The sequence below is a fragment of the Polypterus senegalus genome, chromosome 1, assembly GCF_016835505.1.
Source record: "Polypterus senegalus isolate Bchr_013 chromosome 1, ASM1683550v1, whole genome shotgun sequence".
Classification (NCBI taxonomy): domain Eukaryota; kingdom Metazoa; phylum Chordata; class Cladistia; order Polypteriformes; family Polypteridae; genus Polypterus; species Polypterus senegalus.
In genome coordinates, this window is record NC_053154.1 from 94,275,014 (window position 1) to 94,293,328 (window position 18,315).

Below are 18,315 nucleotides of genomic sequence, written 5' to 3' on the forward strand. Positions count from 1 at the left end.
AGCGCTGCATTATGGGATCTGTAGTTTATTGTGTTACCAGCGCTTCATATACCGGGCTTTAATAACAATAATACAGTATATAAAATGATCTCGGGCGGATATAATTACGCGGGCGGATGTGGCCCGACCCTTGAGTTTGACACATATGGACTAAATAGAACTTGAAAAGATATATTTTTCAAATGTGATCGCGCAATTCAGATAGAGTTGACGCAAGACTACAGCCTGCATGCCTCAATGAGTCATCCTCCCTCGCTCTTACTTTTTTACCGTTCATCTAATGAATACACTGAGTATGGCTTTACCAAAACAATCATTGATGGCGAATAAAGTATCCATTATTCGAGTATGTAGAGCGGGATATATATATATATACATATATATATATATACCCGCGTATCATGCGAGAAGTAGTGTGTTAAAAAGGTAGAAAAAGAAAGGGAACATTTTAAAAATAACGTAACATGACTTTCAATATACAGTATTTGTTTTGTGAGTGTTACTGAGTGTTGCTGTCATCAAGGATTTGATTATCATTATTTCTTTCAATCAGGTTCGTATTTGTAGGATGTGTTGTGTTCAAGTTACATTCCGTGTTTGTCAATCGCTGTAAAGATGACAGGTTTCATTCATCGATTCGTTTCTTACTGCATCAATAAACAGCTCGTCTTCTTCTTTATCTGAGACCTGACACACTGCATGCACGGGTTTTTACACTGTCTTCCTTTAGCGGGACATTGACTTTTTCCACCGTGTGCTTTGTTTCCACAGTAGCTGAATTTATGAATATGCTTATCAGACGCTTCATATTTTTTGCTGCCTTTTCAATTGTGTAATTCGGTTTTGTTCAGCGCTCTTTGGAACTGTTGCCTTTTATCTGTGCACTGTGTCAGTTCACGTGAGCCACTCGGTGTACTTGCATCGAAGGTTCCCAGCTGTGCTGGTGCCATCTCGTGCTATGTCCATAGCTTTATTTAATGTTACCTTAGTCCTGGCACTTAAAACTTTCTCTCGCAGTTTCGCTGAGTTTGTGCCAAACACCACGCTGACCATCTCATCTTCCTCTGCATAAGCACAGTCCTTAACCCGTGAATATTTAGTGGGAGTTTGCTATTGGATTGCCGCTGACGGACGGCCTTATATGGGCAGGCACTAAATTACAAACGCCAGCGCCAGCCTGTCTATAAACTTAATTTAAAGTGTAGGTTTATATCGTGCTTTGTTTCCGAAGTAGCAGAACTCATCAATATGGTTGTATATGTCACTCGCTCGCTTCTTATTGTTTCGCTGCCTTCTCAATTATATGTTTTCTTCAGCGCTTTTTTGAGGTCTTCCTGATTTTCTATGTGCTGCGTGATTACGTGGGAGGCGTGATGATGTCACACGAAACTCCGCCCACGGCGTTGAAGCTCATCTCCATTACAGTAAATGGAGAAAACTGCTTCCAGTTATGACCATTACGCATAGAATTTCGATATAAAACCTGCCCAACTTTTGTAAGGAAGCTGTAAGGAATGAACCTGCCAAATTTCAGCCTTCCACCCACACGGGAAGTTGGAGAATTAGTGATGAGTCAGTGAGTGAGTGAGTGAGTCAGTGAGTGAGTGAGTGAGGGCTTTGCCTTTTATTAGTATAGATATCACAGCGACACTCATAACAGTGACAAAACAATAACATTGACAGTCATGTTACGTTATTTTCAAAATGTTTCCTTTTCTTTCTCTTTCCTTCTTTAACACACTACTTCTCCGCTGCCAAGCTGCGAGTATATATATATATATATATATATAGATAGATAGAGATATATATATATAGATAGATATGAGAACAACACTCATATCAATGACAAAACAATTACATTAACAATCATGTTACGTTATTTTTAAAATTTTTCCTTTTCTTTTTCGTACCTTCTTTAACACACTACTTCTCCGCTGCAAAGCGCGGGTATTCTGCTAGTATACAATAATTGTTTTGTGAGTGTTATTGAGTGTTGCTGTCATCAAGGATTTGATTATCATTATTTCTTTCAATCAGGTTCGTATTTGTAGGATGTGTTGTGTTCAAGTTACATTCCGTGTTTGTCAATCGTTGTAAAGATAAGAGGTTTCATTCATCGATTCATTTCTTACTGCATCAATAAACAGCTCATCTTCCTCTTTAGACTGTCTTCCTTTAGCGGGACATTGACTTTTTCAACCGTGTGCTTTGTTTCCGCAGTAGCTGCACTTATGAATATGCTTGTATGTATCAGACGCTTCATATTTTTTTGCTGCCTTCTCAATTGTGTAATTCGGTTTTTGTTCAGCACTCTTTGGAACCGTTGCTTCTTGTCTGTGCACTGCATCAGTTCACGTGAGCCGCTTGGTGTTCATGCATTGAAGGTTCCCAGCTGTGCTGGTGCCATCTCGTGTGATGTCCACGGCTGTATGTAATGTTAGCTAAGACCTGGCACTTAAAATTTTCTCTCGCAGTTTCGCTGAGTTTGTGCCAAACACCACCCTGACCATCTCATCTTCCTCTGCATAAGCACAGTCCTTCACCCGTGAATATTTAGCGTCAGTGTTTCTATTGGATTGCTGCTGACCGACGGCCTGATATGGGCAGGCACTAAATTACAAACGCCAGCGGCAGACTGTCTATGAACTTAATTTAAACTTTAGGTTTACACCGTGCTTTGTTTCCGAAGTAGCAGCACTCATGAATATGGTTGTATATATCAGTCGCTCGCTTCTTATTGTTTCGCTGCCTTCTCAATTATATAATGCATGTTTTCTTCATCGCTTTTTTGAGCTCTTCCTTGTTTTCTACGTACTGCGTTGATAGTCAGTTCGCATGATTACGTGGGAGGCGTGATGATGTCACACAAAACTCCGCCCCCCCACAGCCATCCAGCTCAACTCCATTACAGTATATGGAGAAAAATAGCTTCCAGTTATGACCATTACGTGTAGAATTTCGAAATGAAACCTGCCCAACTTTTGTAAGGAAGCTGTGAGCCAGCCAAATTTCAGCCTTCTACCTACACGGGAACTTGGAGAATTAGTGATGAGTCAGTGAGGGCTTTGCCTTTTATTAGTATAGATTATTATTTGTTATTATTATTTATTGTATTAATTATTTTTATTATTTGTCTTCCCATTTGTCTTTTTCTTATTAATATTATTAAAGTGTGCTTCAGCATAGCAAGTACACTACAAGAATGTGTAAATAATGAAGGCCGACAATTTAAGCACTTACGAGATTGTACCTAAGTGCACTGTGCCATTGTGACATTCTTTTGAGTTAATAAAGTTAATAAAACTACTGAGTTAATAAAGCTATTTTAATAATCATAACCTGCATGTCTTTTTCCATACCATCAACTGTAAACCTAGTTTTTCCCCGCTTGTATATATACAATAAATATATACTGATCACTATATTTATTGATCAGTAAAGAACATGAAGAATAAAAAGGAGGCACTTGGGGAACAAAAAAAAAAACAATAAGGGTGCCAGCTGCTAATCCCCATTCAACAAAAAAGAGGGTTCAAAAAATAGTTAGGCATTGAGAATAAAAAAAGGAAAGATGAAGGATACAGCCATTGACATTCATAGTCCTTAAATAAATAGTGATTTTCAGTGGCTCTGTTGGTTTTATGGTGCTATCCTGGAGGACGCGGGGATTCTTGATTGAAATGGTCATCCAGCTTATGAGAATCAGATCTGCAGATGCAAAAGTAGGCAGAGTTACTGTGTGGGCCCTCTCCCTGCTTGGGGTGGTAGTGCTTACCTTTTTGAACCCTTGATCATGTTCCCCATGCGTATGTGCTTGACAATATATATACATAATGTGCCTAGCATGTTGAAAAAAATAAATACAGTGAAATGTTAAGATAATCTTTTAATCTGCGGGTAAATGCAGACAGAGGCCATTTATCTGTTCTCATCCTCTTAGATCTGAGTGCCGCATTTGACACCATTGATCATAATATTCTTAGAAATCACCTTAGTCAATTGGTGGGCCTCTCTGGCAGTGTCTTAAATTGGTTTGAATCCTACCTGGCAGGGAGAAAATTCTTTGTGAGTTGTGGTAATCACATCTCAAAGACCCATGATATCCGATATGGTGTTCTACAAGGCTCTATCCTGGGTCCGCTGCTTTTCTCAATCTATATGCTTCCGTTAGGTCAGATTATCTCAGGTTACAACGTGAGCTACCACAGCTGTGCTGATGACACACAGCTGTACTTATCAATAGCACCTGATGACTCTGACTCTTTCGATACACTAACACAATGTCTTACTGGTATTTCTGAATGGATGAATAGTAATTTTCTCAAACTAAATAAAGAGAAAACTGAAATTTTAGTAATTGGCAATAATGGATTCAATGAGGTTATCAGAAATAAACTTGATGCATTAGGATTAAAAGTTAAGACGGAAGTAAAAAACTTAAGGGTAATCGTTGACTGTAATCTGAATTTTAAATCGCATATTCATCAGACCACTAGGACAGCATTTCTTCACTTAAGAAACATAGCAAAAGTTAGACCTCTTACATCATTGAAAGATGCTGAGAAATTAATTCACGCTTTTGTTTTCAGTCGACTAGATTACTGTAACGCACTTCTCTCAGGACTACCCAAAAAAACATAAATCAGTTGCAACGAGTGCAGAATGCAGCTGCTAGAATCCTAACTAGGAAAAGAAAATCCGAACACATTTCTCCAGTTTTGATGTCACTACACTGGTTGCCTGTGTCATTCAGGATTGACTTTAAAATTCTGCTTATGGTTTATAAAGCCTTAAATAATCTCGCTCCATCTTATATATCGGAATGCCTGACACGTTATATTCCAAATCGTAACCTTAGATCTTCAAATGAGTGTCTCCTTATAATTCCAAAAGCTAAACTTAAAAGAAGTGGTGAGGTGGCCTTCTGCTGTTATGCACCTAAAATCTGGAATAGCCTGCCAATAGGAATTCGCCAGGCAAATATAGTTGAGCACTTTATAAAACTGCTGAAAACACATTACTTTAACATGACCTTTTTATAACTTCACTTTAACTTAATACTGGTACTCTGTATGTTCAATTCATCATAATAACTATTCACAGTGGCTCCAAAATCCGTACTGACCCCTACTCTCTCTTCTGTTTCTTTTTCTGGTTTCTTTGTGGTGGCGGCCTGCGCCACCACCACCTACTCAAAGCATCATGATGCACCAACATTGATGGACTGAAAGCCAGAAGTCTACGTGACCATCATCATCAAGTCCTTCCATGAAAACCCTAAATACAAAGAGGACTGTTTGATTTATGTTAGGTAGATTGCCCAGAGGGGACTGGGCGGTCTCTTGGTCTGGAATCCCTACAGATTTTATTTTTTTTCTCCAGTTTTTTGAGTTTATTATTTGTTTTTTCTGTCCACCCTGGCCATCGGACCTTCCTTACTCTATGTTAATTAATGTTGACTTATGTTTATTTTTTATTGTGTCTTCTATTTTTCTATTCTTCATTTTGTAAAGCACTTTGAGCTACATTTTTTGTATGAAAATGTGCTATATAAATAAATGTTGATTGATTGATTGATTTTCTGTTTGGTTCTTTCCTTGACTGTTTTCTAGAATACTTATCACATTTACAACAGACTTAAGTGTAATTAATTTATTACACCCTTAACTGATGTGCTGCATGATCAAACTCAATGGCACACATTGGTTTGGAAAAAAAATATATTTTGGTGTTGCTGACATTTCTTCCATATACAGTACATATTAGGTTTACATCTTAGGGAAAAAGAACAAGAAGACTGGGACTGACACATTCAAAACTATTGGAGCCTTGGGACAAAGAAGATAATTCATTTCATACAAAGTAGGGTATAGTAATACTAACATGAAATCCATCCCCTCTTATACATCAGTCAGTTCTGCAGCACTAGGTCAACAGGAGCTAAGTGTATCCCTGAAGGGAAAAACAACAAAAGGCAGACAAACTAAACAGGGGACATAGGGCTGTGAGGAGAAACTACCATGCTACCTGCTTCTGATTATTCAGACAATTGTCAAGATATGATAAAATGTGATATTGAAGTTTCAGTAGTGTGCAATATACCAAAATTCTTTTCCATTCTTTTTGTTATATGGTTAGGAAATTAATGCAAATAAATGATAAAAACTCTTCTGTGGCTATACTTAAAGACGATGAATAATTCATATGTAATTTGGGTCTTTTAGAAAAACATTGTTTTAAATTGATTTTATTGTACAGTATTAAAAAAAGAAAACATCTCCATCAGAGAGATTATTCCAGTTCTCTGAAAAAAGTCACAGTAATACTGAGTCTGCAATCAATTACACTTTCTATTTGACTCCTAAATTGAAGCAATAGTTACAATTTAAGCAAAAGTCTTATATGCATAGTTAAATGAGTTTAATATTTTTTGGCCTACATTTTTATAAAGGTTTACATTATTCCGTGTATACAACATAAATTCCATTGGCAGATTTTTAGCTCCAGCTGTGAGCACAACAGAACAATTATTCCATTTTCTGGCACACTGAATAGATGAACTATCCCTAATAAAACAAATTCACACTCGAGACAAAAGCTCTTTCTCTCTTTTAATGGTGTACCTCATTTTTCAAAACGGCTAACACTTGCTACATCTCTTTAAGCTTGAATACAAAAAGAAATTGTAAAGTTTGTGATAGTGAAAAATAAAAGGCGGCAGTTAATATTACTTTCCAGATCAGCTCAGCTATTTCTCCAGCACTGTTAGACCTGTCAGAAGTTTTCTGTTTTAAAGACACATAAATAAAAATGTGAATGTTTGCCTCAGCACTGAACATGAAAATATTCATGAGTATAGCTACTATACCCAATGTGTCTGTGCGAGTCCAGTTCATACTTATAATTATTTTCTTGCTGTCTTGTGTATATGTGGTTAACATTAGAGCAGTTTTGATGTGAATAAGCCAGTCAGCCCAACAATACTTACTAGTCCTATACACCTAATTTCTAGTTTTGAAGAACCTTTAAAGTCCTACTGTCTACCACATTACATGGAAACGTATTCCATGTGTCTATGATTCTCCTGTGAAGAAAAATCTTCTAGCATTAAAATTTGCTGTTAACAAGATTATAATTGGGTTGTTGAAGAATTCACCTTAAAGTAGCAGCTGGGCTCTATTGTACTAATTCCCATAATTATTTGAAATACTTCCATCTTGACACCTCTTAATCTCTGTTTGCTTAAACCAAAGACTGAACTCCTTCAATCTTTCCTCATAGGCTCATTTCAGGACTGTGAGGTGTGAGCTGTTTGCTCTCCTCTGGACTTTCTCTAGTGTTGCTATGTTTGTTTGTTTTTTTACAATATGGAGTACAAAACTGAACATAGTATTACAAATGAGTCCTCACAAGAGCGAAGTGTCTTTTATAGCTTAAGCATGACCTCTCCTGACTTATACTCTACGCATCGTGCTATTTAACTTAACACAATACTAACTTCCTTACTGGCTACTTTACATTTACAAGATGTAAAGAGCCCACTCTGACTCCTAGGTTTTTCTCATAAGGTATGTATTTGTATGTTTTTACCCTGCTATGGTGTATTCAGACCTGACGTGTATACTTCCTACATGTAATGTTTCACATTTACTTACATTAAATTTAATCTACCACAGATCTCCCAAAGCCTGTATGCTGTCTAGGTCCATCTGTAATGATATGGCTGTTTCTGCATTATGTTTCAGTCCTCTTGTTTTAGTGGTGGAATGATGAGCAGCAGCCTCAGTAATGATCTCTGAGTTCAATCACTTTTAACATCAGCTAATTCTGATAAAGTTTCTCTTTTCTTAGCCCTTTGTTTCTTGCCACAAAGCTTGCACGTGAGGTCTCGGTATCCAAGGAAAGTGTAAATAACGTTACTGACACTTTAAGATATTTAAATGTGGTGCACACTGGATTGCACTAAACTGTCGTTCGCAAAACTGTGAAGAAAAATGTTTGTGCAGATTTGCTTTTCACACAAAAAACTTTGCAGACAACTTGAGTGAACATATGAAATGAATATAGTACGTGATAGTGGTGCATAACAGCACTTTGTATTATAACAATGTTTTCTAACCAGCTTAATACATATAATAAATATAATTGATATAATTCAGTATGACCCCACTCCACTTGCGTGATTCATGTGATGGTCTACTCTGCCAAAAAATATAAGCTACCCTTGCTCCATAAATTCTAATAGATCATATACACTAGGGGTCCCCAAAATACAGCCTATAGGCCGAATATGGCCCTAGACTGTCACTTTTACAGGCCCGTTAAACAATGTGTGTGGTCTGGCCCACTAAACATTAAATTCCCAAACATAGGCCTATGTAAACCAAATTAAATGCAATTTGGGCACCTTGAGCAACCAAAGAAACATTAAAAAATACCCACATAACCTCCCGCGATCATTTCACCCTAACTCATTAAGTGAATCCCGAACTACTGCGTTAAACAATATAAAAGGAAAGAAAAAACGTTTCTGAGTGTAGGATTTTCAATCAACAGTGGACCAATGACTATTTTTTGGACACTGCAAGGACAAAGCTGTTTGTCTTCAAACAATACAACTTGTGTCTGCACTATGAATCTCGACATAAAGAAAAATACGATTGTCTAATAAGGCATGTGACATCAGAAAAAAATGGAGTGACAATTCAGCAGAATGAATTTGTATAACAAAAACAGATAAATACTTCGCCAGTTCATGTCAGTTTTCAAGTAGCTAAGCTAATAGCTACCAGTGGTAGACTGTTCACTAACAGAGAGTTTGTGAAAGAATGTCTGCTTTCTGTTTCATGATAAGATGTGTCCAGCGAAGGAGACTCAGTCAGTGCGGTGAGTCTTTCTGCTCCAACAATTACATGCAGGGTAGAAGAAATGGGTGACATTTTACTAATGCATTTACAAAGGAAATCTAAAGACATGCTATTTTTCGCTGTCACTTGAAGAAAGCAATTGTGTTTGCAATGAGGCACAACTTTAAATTTTAAATTGGAAAACTAAAGAGCAATTCAAAATCACAGAATAGCTCCTAACCGCAGAGCATCTACAGCATGATAACAGCAGAGGATGTCATCAATAAAGTCAAACAAACTGTTGATAATTTGGGGCTCAACAGGTGTAATTTAACCAGCGTGACAACTGATGGTGCCCTGAGCATGGTAGGTTCTGCGAAAGGAATGGCTGCACGCATCAGTATAAACATGGACAAATGCAGTCGCATGCATCCGACTGCAATACACCAACAAGCACTGTACTCCAGATCAGTTAAGTGAGAATCTGTCTCTCAACCATAGACAATTTTAGGATTTTTTTCCAGAGATGAATTCTGCATATGGAGATGTTCTGTACCACATAATGGTGCGTTGGCTAAGCCGAGGGTGAGGTCTGAAACGTTTTTACAAATTGCTCTGAGAAATCAACACATTTCTCCAGTTGAAAAACAAAGTACATGCAGTTCCAGTGATCAAGAATGGAAATGACACCTTGCTTTTTTAACACATATGCAGCTCAACATGCAGCTTCAAGGGAAGGAGAAACTCATCAGTGACATGCATTCACATATAAAAGCTTCTGAAGTAAAACAGCCTCCTTCTTAAACAAGTAAGAGAGGAAAACTTCTGCCATCTCCCCAATACTCACACACAACGAGCTGAAAAAACACCAGTTGTATTTCCAGTTGATAAATGTGTAGAAGCCTTGGAAATGTTGCAAAATGAGTTCCATAAACAATTTCAAGAGCTTCATGTACATGTAAAAGAGATTTGATTGTTTTTAGAACATTTTTGCCAAAGACAGTGCAGGCAGAACTTCAAAACTGTGAAAGTCTGAACATTTGCGGGAGACACCGCCCAAGGGGTCACTCCTGTTCCCAGGCAATCGCTCAGCAGGAGTCCCCTTCTTCAGCCCAGTGCTCCTGCAGCTCTAAGGCTCAAACCCGAGCACCTGTCTCTGTTCACTTCAAGTCTAAGCTTACATGATCTTGGGTGCAATTATTTAATTAAAATCCACCAGACAGTCCAGATCTGGTCAGAGATTTTTTTATTCTGGAAAAGGTCTGCTCACAGATGTAGGTGCTTCCAAAAATGGTTGTCATTTTCTTTGCATACTTTTTTAAGATTAGGTTAAGTCTCAAATGGGACAGAAGAATAGAAATGAATTGTTAGAGTGGGAATGACCCGATGTGCAGTGTCTCCCACAGACTGCAACAGACTGGGAGTGGGAGACATGTAAGGCTCAGCGCGGCACCCAGTGTTGCTGAGGGGCAGGCAATGGGCACCCGAGCCAAGAGGGCCAGTTGACAGCACCTGTCATGAGGACGTATTCTCTGGCTTCAAGATCACACTCATGGTAAACACAGGATTCCTCAATTTTAGATGGAAACATTGGGGCTTGCGAGGTTTTTTTTTTGAAAGGAATTACCTCTTGAGATTTTTATCCTTGTTTTTATAGAATATATTTATTTGATGGATTTTAACCTCAACATGGACACTAGATTTTAGGGATTATTTATTAGTTGATCATTTATTATGGAAGAAGCACTGCACTCTTTGAACACTTTTACACCTAATCCTTGCTGCATGTATATATATCCTCATTAGATGCAAAATTACAAAATGAACACTTGCCAAAAGTATGAGGTGCTGCTGATTAATGAGGGATCCACTGTTAATTCACTTATGCTTGACACATTTGCTTTAATGCATATTTTATTGCAACCTAATTTAAAATGTACATGTACAGCATTTTTTGGCATACAGTACTTATCAAAAATTGAAAGACTGTAAAAAAATTGCACTGTAAAAATATTTAATCAAAACTTTTGAAATGAAAAAGAAATAACTAAACTTTTGCCAGCCTAGCATTTATGAATCTCTTGTAGATCAATACGAATTAGAATAGCACTTCACTTTGTCAACACACTCAATCAATCATTGTTAAAGTGCCACATGATTTCAGGTCACTTTAAAAGTCACACATGAACAACATAACTGGGAGTTACTGCCTATGTGTAGTTTGCATGTTTTGCCGGTCTATGTGGATTTTCTGTAGTGATCTTGCCATTTTACAAAGATATGTGCACTAAGTTGAATGGTTATTATAATATGCCATAATGTGAGTGTATGTGGTTTGTGATCACCAAGTTGCAGCACCCCAGTACCCACACCCAACCTCAGAGACACAAGTCCAGGTATAAATAAAAGTTGTTTTTTTTAACAAAAATGCCTTGTACAAAGGCGCCAAAAATGGCATAAACCCAACACAATTCTTCTATCTTTCTTTCTCTCTTTGTCTTCTCCTCATCTCTCAGGCAAGCTATGTCCATTCTCCACATCTGACTCCAACTCACTTGGATGATGTTGAGTGCCTCCTTTTATCTTGAGCCCGGGTTAGGGTTAGTACGTCTGGTGGTAGGGCATAGCCCCGAAGGGAGTACTTTCAGGTCAATCATAGGGAGCATAACTCCCTGCAGCACCCTCTGGCGGCACCCAAGAAACTGACAAGGCTTCCCTATGGGAGTACAATATCCAGTGTGCCTTGCAGATCAGATCTAAACACTACTATGGTGAACTCCTCGCATACTAAAGTGATTTTAGCTGCAGGTGGAAGTCCCATTCTACTTATGGTTCCAAGCAAAGTTGCATTGCGGTGCAGCAGTCTATTAGCCAGCGAAAGTGACGTGAAGAAGCTGTCTGTTGCTACAGTCCTCCTTTTGTCCAGTCTGATAGCAGTCACATAACATCTTATCTTTGATTGCCAGTAGAACAAATAGTTCTGAGCAGGCATCAGGCATCAGCCACAGCACTGATCTTATGAAAAGAATGGAGATAAATGCCATCAACACAGAGAGGGAAAGGCAAGTTCATTGTACCAAGTGAACCTCACTGACAGAATAAAACTGAATAGTAAAAAAAGAAAGAGCTAACTTTTACTAGAAGTCAAAATTTACACCTGGGTGTTACAGACTCAAATCAAATGTATGTTATTATATTATAATAATAACACTAATAATAATAATAATAATAGCAGCTCACTACTCAAAACACGGAGTGCTGAGAGTCGAACCAGTAACCTTTTGGTATAAGTCAGCATTCCTTACCTGTGCACCATCCAAGAATATGTATTAGCTCTCAGTCGATTGACATTTGAGCTTGGGTTTGTAACTGTTGACAAAAACATGTAAATTGAATGTTTTTTTTTTTTGTATATTCTTGAATAAAAGCACACGTGTTTATTTGATATTTGGAGTAAAGTCTTCACACATTATACACTTCACGTCATTATTAGTATAACATGATCAGCATTTCTTGCATTTCTTTTCATCCTACACTTACCCAAATCTTTCTAGAAACTGAACACACATAAAATGCATGTATTCCAAATAATGATATACTGTATTATTTACCCTATAGAGCTCTAGTCACCTCACACGCAGATAAGGAGCCTTGGCTTAAGCTGGGAGAGCTTTTTCTGCGAGTTGAGCTCCGTCAAGTGGGAGAAATGGGATAGCAGGCTGCTTGCTGATTGTGCTGATTGATAAATTTACAAAACAAAAGAAGCTGATGGAGAGGTGCAAAGGAATTTAAGTTGGGCTGGGATTACAAGTTTTCTCGTAGGCTTCCGGGATTCTAGTGTTAAAGAAGTTCATAAAGTCTGTACTGCTAATATCTGTTGGTATTTTGCACTGTAGACCAGAATTCCCATTTGCTAATTTAGGCACTGTTCTAAACAGTACACAATGATTATTATTATTGTTATCTATTATTTTAGAATAGTAGCCTAAGCAAGCCTTAAAGACAGATTTTTTAACACTCTCTGTCCAATTTGAAAGACCTGCAGCTTTGTTGTTCTCCATAGCTTGAGTGCTATCATTAAATCAGGCTGAGTTTCTATGTGCTTTGATCATTTTTGTTTTAGAGGGAGCCATTGCGTCCAAAGCCTCTTTCATGGACATATTATAATTTGATGTTAGTTGATCTAAATTGTTTTCCATGTTTACATTTGATGTTAACTGATCTAAATGGTTTTCCACAATTACACTTGGCTTACTCAAAGTATTTAGAGAAAAGCCAAGCAAAATGACACCTTTTATTGGCTAACTAAAAAGATTAGAATATGCAAGCTTTTGAGGCAACTCAGGCCCTAGATGCAGAATTACAATCAGTTGCACTATCTTTGTTTTAATTTATGAGTGTATTGGTAAGGGTAGAACCAAATCAATCGTAATTAAGTAGTGATCAGAAATAAGGAGTAAGAATTAAATTTTGAATTTCAACTTTGTAAGTTATAATTAAATCTAATGTATGATTATGATTATGAGTTGGACCTTCAACAGTCTGACAAAATCCTATTCAATTTAACAAATAAGTAAAACATTTGCTAAAAGTGTCGGTTTTCACATCAACATTAAAATCCCCCATCAACACTGCATGATCATAAGGTGTTGGCACAGGTAGCTTGGCCCAGGGAGCCTGCACCTAGCATATTGGGGGAGCAGGTAGTCCTGACAGGTTGTCTCCCCCTGTCCTTGTATCACACTGGCCTATTGGCCAGGCAAGGAACATGAACATGTCCGGTAGGGACACTTGCTCACATACACTGTCCATCACAGTGTGTATTAATAAGTGTACCCTGCAATGGTCTGACATATCATTTTGGGCTGGATCCCCATTCACCTACTACTGCTGACATAAGCTTCTTAGGCTTGTTGTGACTCCAAAATCAGATTAAACAGATTTAGTAAACACATAGATGAATGGATGAAGTTAATTCAATTGTATGAAAAGTCATAGATAAATAAGAAAAGCAAAAAAGCATTTATAAAAATATAAAAACAGTTGCGGTTATTCATTTTCTTGAAATGTAAACATCATATCAAAGCAATTGTTTGTGCATCAGTAATAATGTGCATCAGATCCCAGTATGCAGCAGCCACACTAGCTTTTAAAATTAAAATAGTCCTGGTTTTGAGCCTCTCTTGGATACTCACTGTGTAGAGGCAGTTTTTCTCCCTAAGATCCCTTAAAAACCCAAAGACTTACCAGTGAAGTTAACTGAAGATTATAAACTGCTCCAAAGTGGAAATGTGTGTAAATGTTCCCAGTCATGGACTGGTGTCTCATAAAGGTTTGTTGTCACGTTCCTTGAATTTGTTCTCCAGCCTTAACACGCCCAATGTTATTAGGTTTGGTGCTTACTTAACATCTCCCTGAGCCAAATAGGAAGTTTTAAAAATGACATAATGGATGAATGATGTCATGTGTATTTTTTATTTTGAATGTATTTTTTTTTAAGTGTACTGTCCTATAACAGGTGAACTCAGTTTTTGCTCTTTGAGTGCACTTGTGTTCTACTTCTTTGTGAAGACTTACAGAAATCAAGAACTACTTTCTGGCAACTGAAATGTACTGGTATGATAGTATGAACTTACAATTACAGTTACGCTGCTAAATTTATTGCATTATGTACTGTGATGGTCCAGGTTAGCTCCACACTCCCTCATTACTTCCAGGAGCCTCTTCAACCAGAAACCACTGAGATGTGCTGGGCAAATATACTCCCTCTGACTCCTGCTGCCAGTAGTTGTTGATCGCTCATGCTCCCAGGCTGTTCAGCAGAATCATTCCTCAGCCCACTCGAGCATCAGCCTCACGCTTCTTCCCCAAGGCTCATTTTCCCATTCACCTGCTTCCCTACCTGTGTTGCACCAGCTCCATCCCATTTCTGCCCTTCTCTTCCTTCCTTTTACCTCTGTGTCCTTCTGTTCTGTTTTCTTTTTTGTTCTATACTCTGCAGTGCAGTCTCCTTTTTATTCTGCTTAATTGGGCATAGGTGTTGTGCTATGCCCTCTCCAAGGTGTGAACAGGGCACCTGACTTATCTGCTTGTATCTGCTCGAGTATGTGCGATCAGCCAAGCAACTCAATCAAATCCGGAGTGAAGCGCATATGCACACATACACACCCACACTCACTGCTCTTGTGAAAAGAATGGAGATAAACACCATCAAATCAGAGAGGGAGAGGCAAGTTCATTGTATCACGTGAACTGAGAGAATAAAACTGAATAATAAAAAAAAACTACATTTTACAAGTAGCAAAAATATTCAAGGGGCATTACAGATTCAAATCAAATGTATGTTTTTATTATACAACAGTAATCATACTAGCAGCTCACTACTTAAAACGGTGAATGCTGGGAGGGCTCAGAATCAAATCCTGTTTATTATAGGACAGTAGTTCTTACTGTACCTCTACACCACCCAAGCAGACATATCTAGAGTTTGTCGATTGATATTTGGGTTTTTACACACTTACAGCAACATGTAAATTGAATCAATTATTTTTCTCCAGTTTTATTTTTGATTAAAAGCACATTTGTTTGTTATACCTTTTGTGAAAATGTTTATTTGATATTTGGACTTCAGTCTTCACACATTATGCACTTCATGTTTTCTTTTTGTAATTGTTACTACAAAATGAAAAAAGTTTCTGTTTTAGTTATGTGTTCAACATTTCTTGCCTCGCATTTCTTGTCATCCTACACTTACAAAGACTGCTTCCTACCACAGAACACACATGAAATGTATGTATTCCAAGTAATGATATATTGTTTACTCTATACAATTCCAGACACCCTCAGACTTGAGCTCTGAGAATTTTGTGTCTGACTTGACTTCAGCTGTGTCTGTGTGGGTTGAGTGAGCAAGCTGCTTGCTGCTTGTGCTGATTGACACATTTGCAAAACAAAGACGCTGATGATAATAATAATAATAATAATAATAATACATTTTATTTATTTGTAGGTGACTTTCTAAACACTCAAGGACACTGAAAAATAGAGAAAACACAGATTATAAACATAAGTAAAATACAAAAGACAAAATCAGATTGTAATTGTAATCAAAGAGAAAAAGCAGTCAAACAAATTTAAAGTTTTAAGTTTAGATTTGAAAAGTGAAAATTATTCAACATTTCTAAGCTCAGATGGTAGTGGGTTCTAAAGCTGGGGAGCAGAGCAACTGAATTCTCTGTTCCCTATAGTTGTAAGATGAATGAAGGGGACAGTCAAGTGGATGGAGGAAGGGATCTAAGGGTACGGGAAGGAATGGCACTGAAATGAACTGGAAGCCAGTGAAGCTGCTGCAAAACGGGAGTGATATGGTGAATACAGGGGATTCTAGTAATGATGCGGGCAGCTGAGTTCTGGACCAGTTGAAGCTTTTAAAGAGATTTGTGAGAAAGACCAAAGAAAAGGGAATTGCAATAATCCAGACGAGATGTGACAAGGCTATGAACAAGAATAGCAGTGGTGTGTGGAGTGAGGGAGAGGCGAATACGATTAATGTTATGCAAGTGGAAATATGCAGGCCTGGAGATGTTATTGATGTGGGACTGAAAGGATAAAATACTGTCAAGGATGACACCCAGACTCTTAACCTGTGGGGAAGGGGAATCAGAGGAATTATCAATAACAAATGAAAAATGATCAGTTTGGGATAATGTTGATTTTGTACCATTGAGGAGAACCTCAGTTTTGTCACTATTTAATTTAAGAAAATTTGTAGAAAACCAGGATTTGATTTTGGCTATGCAATCATTAAGTGAGGAAGGTGGAGATGAAGCAGTGGGTTTGGCTAGTGAGATAGAGCTGGTTGTCATCAGCATAACAGTGGAAGCTAATGTTATATTTACAAAAGATATTGCCAAAAGGAAGGAGGTAGATAATGAAAAGGAGGGGCCCCAGGACAGAGCCCTGAACACACCTGAAGTAACAGCGGTGGGTTGGGGTGTGAAAGTTTTAAGCTGAACAGACTGAGTGCAGCCTGAGAGGTAGGATCTGAACCAGTCTAGTGGAGTGTGGGTAATGCCAATCGAAGATAATCTATTGAGAAGAGTAGTGTGATAAATAGTGTCAAAGGCTGCACTCGGATCAAGGAGGATGAGAATAGTAATTAAACCAGAATCAGCTGCCATAAAGAGGTCATTAGTAATTTTTATAAGTGCCATTTCTGTACTGTGGAGGGGATGAAAACCAGACTGGAACTGTTCATACAGATTATTTTGGGATAAATGAGAATGAAGTTGAATAGCCACTATTTTTTCAAGAATTTTGGAAATGAAGGGTAGATTAGAAATAGGACAAAAATTACTGAAATTAGTCAGATCGGCATCAGGTTTTTTCAGTATTGGGGTTACTGCAACAGTTTTAAAAGATGAAGGAAGAGTACCGGTAGTGAGAGAAGAGTGGCTTATAGCAGAGATAAGGGGGACCAGAGAGGGGAGGCAGGCTTTGACTAGAATTGTAGGGAGGGGGTCTAGTTGACAGGTGGATGGCTCAGACTTACAGACAAGATCTGAGATTTCTGAGAAAGTAGGAAGCTGAAAAGAGGTAAATGAGTGAGTTGGTGGGTGAAATTCAAATAAAGTACTGAAGGAATCCATACAGAGAGACTGATGAATCTTCTGGATTTTTTCATTAATAAAGGACATAAGGGAATTGCAAAATTCATTTGAGTAAAGGTGAGAAGGTAAAGAATCCGGGGCTTGTGTGATATTGTTAAGTAGTGAAAACAATGACTTGGTGTTTCCTTCATTAGAAGAAATAATGAGTATAATAGCTAGATTTAGTTTGGGTAATACAGTCCTTGTAATAAAGTATATGATTTTTGTACATCTCTTTGTGAAGAATACCATTAAGTCCAGTGTTATAGTGTGAGACCAGTTCTACAGGAGTGGATAAATTATCAATGCCCATAAGGGAATCAATACTAAAGGAAAGAGTGTCTAAGTTAATATTCTTAATATTACGGAAAGTCATGAGACGGGAAAACTTAGTGTTGGAAAGTGCAAGATTAACATTGAATGAAATGAGAAAGTGATCAGTTATGGAGAGTTCATCTGCAGTACAATCAAGCGGGGTAACTCCAGAACAGCAAATCATGTCCTTTAGAATGAGTGGGAACATCAGTATGCTGCTGGAATCCAAAACTCTCAAGGCAGGATGTAAAGTTTCTAGTAATAGGGTCTTTGATATTATCCATATGTATATTGAAATGTTTGATGAAACAGTAGATAAGTGTGTAAGGAAAACAGCAAAGTCATTCAGAAAGTCATTATTTGGTTTAGGGGGCCAGTAAACAGATTACGAAGGAATTTAAGGTGGCTCGGGATTACAAATATTTTCATAAACTTCAGGGATTCTAGTACAAGACCCTTGCTCGCTAAATTGCTCAACCACTCTACCTCTTATTACTGACACTGGT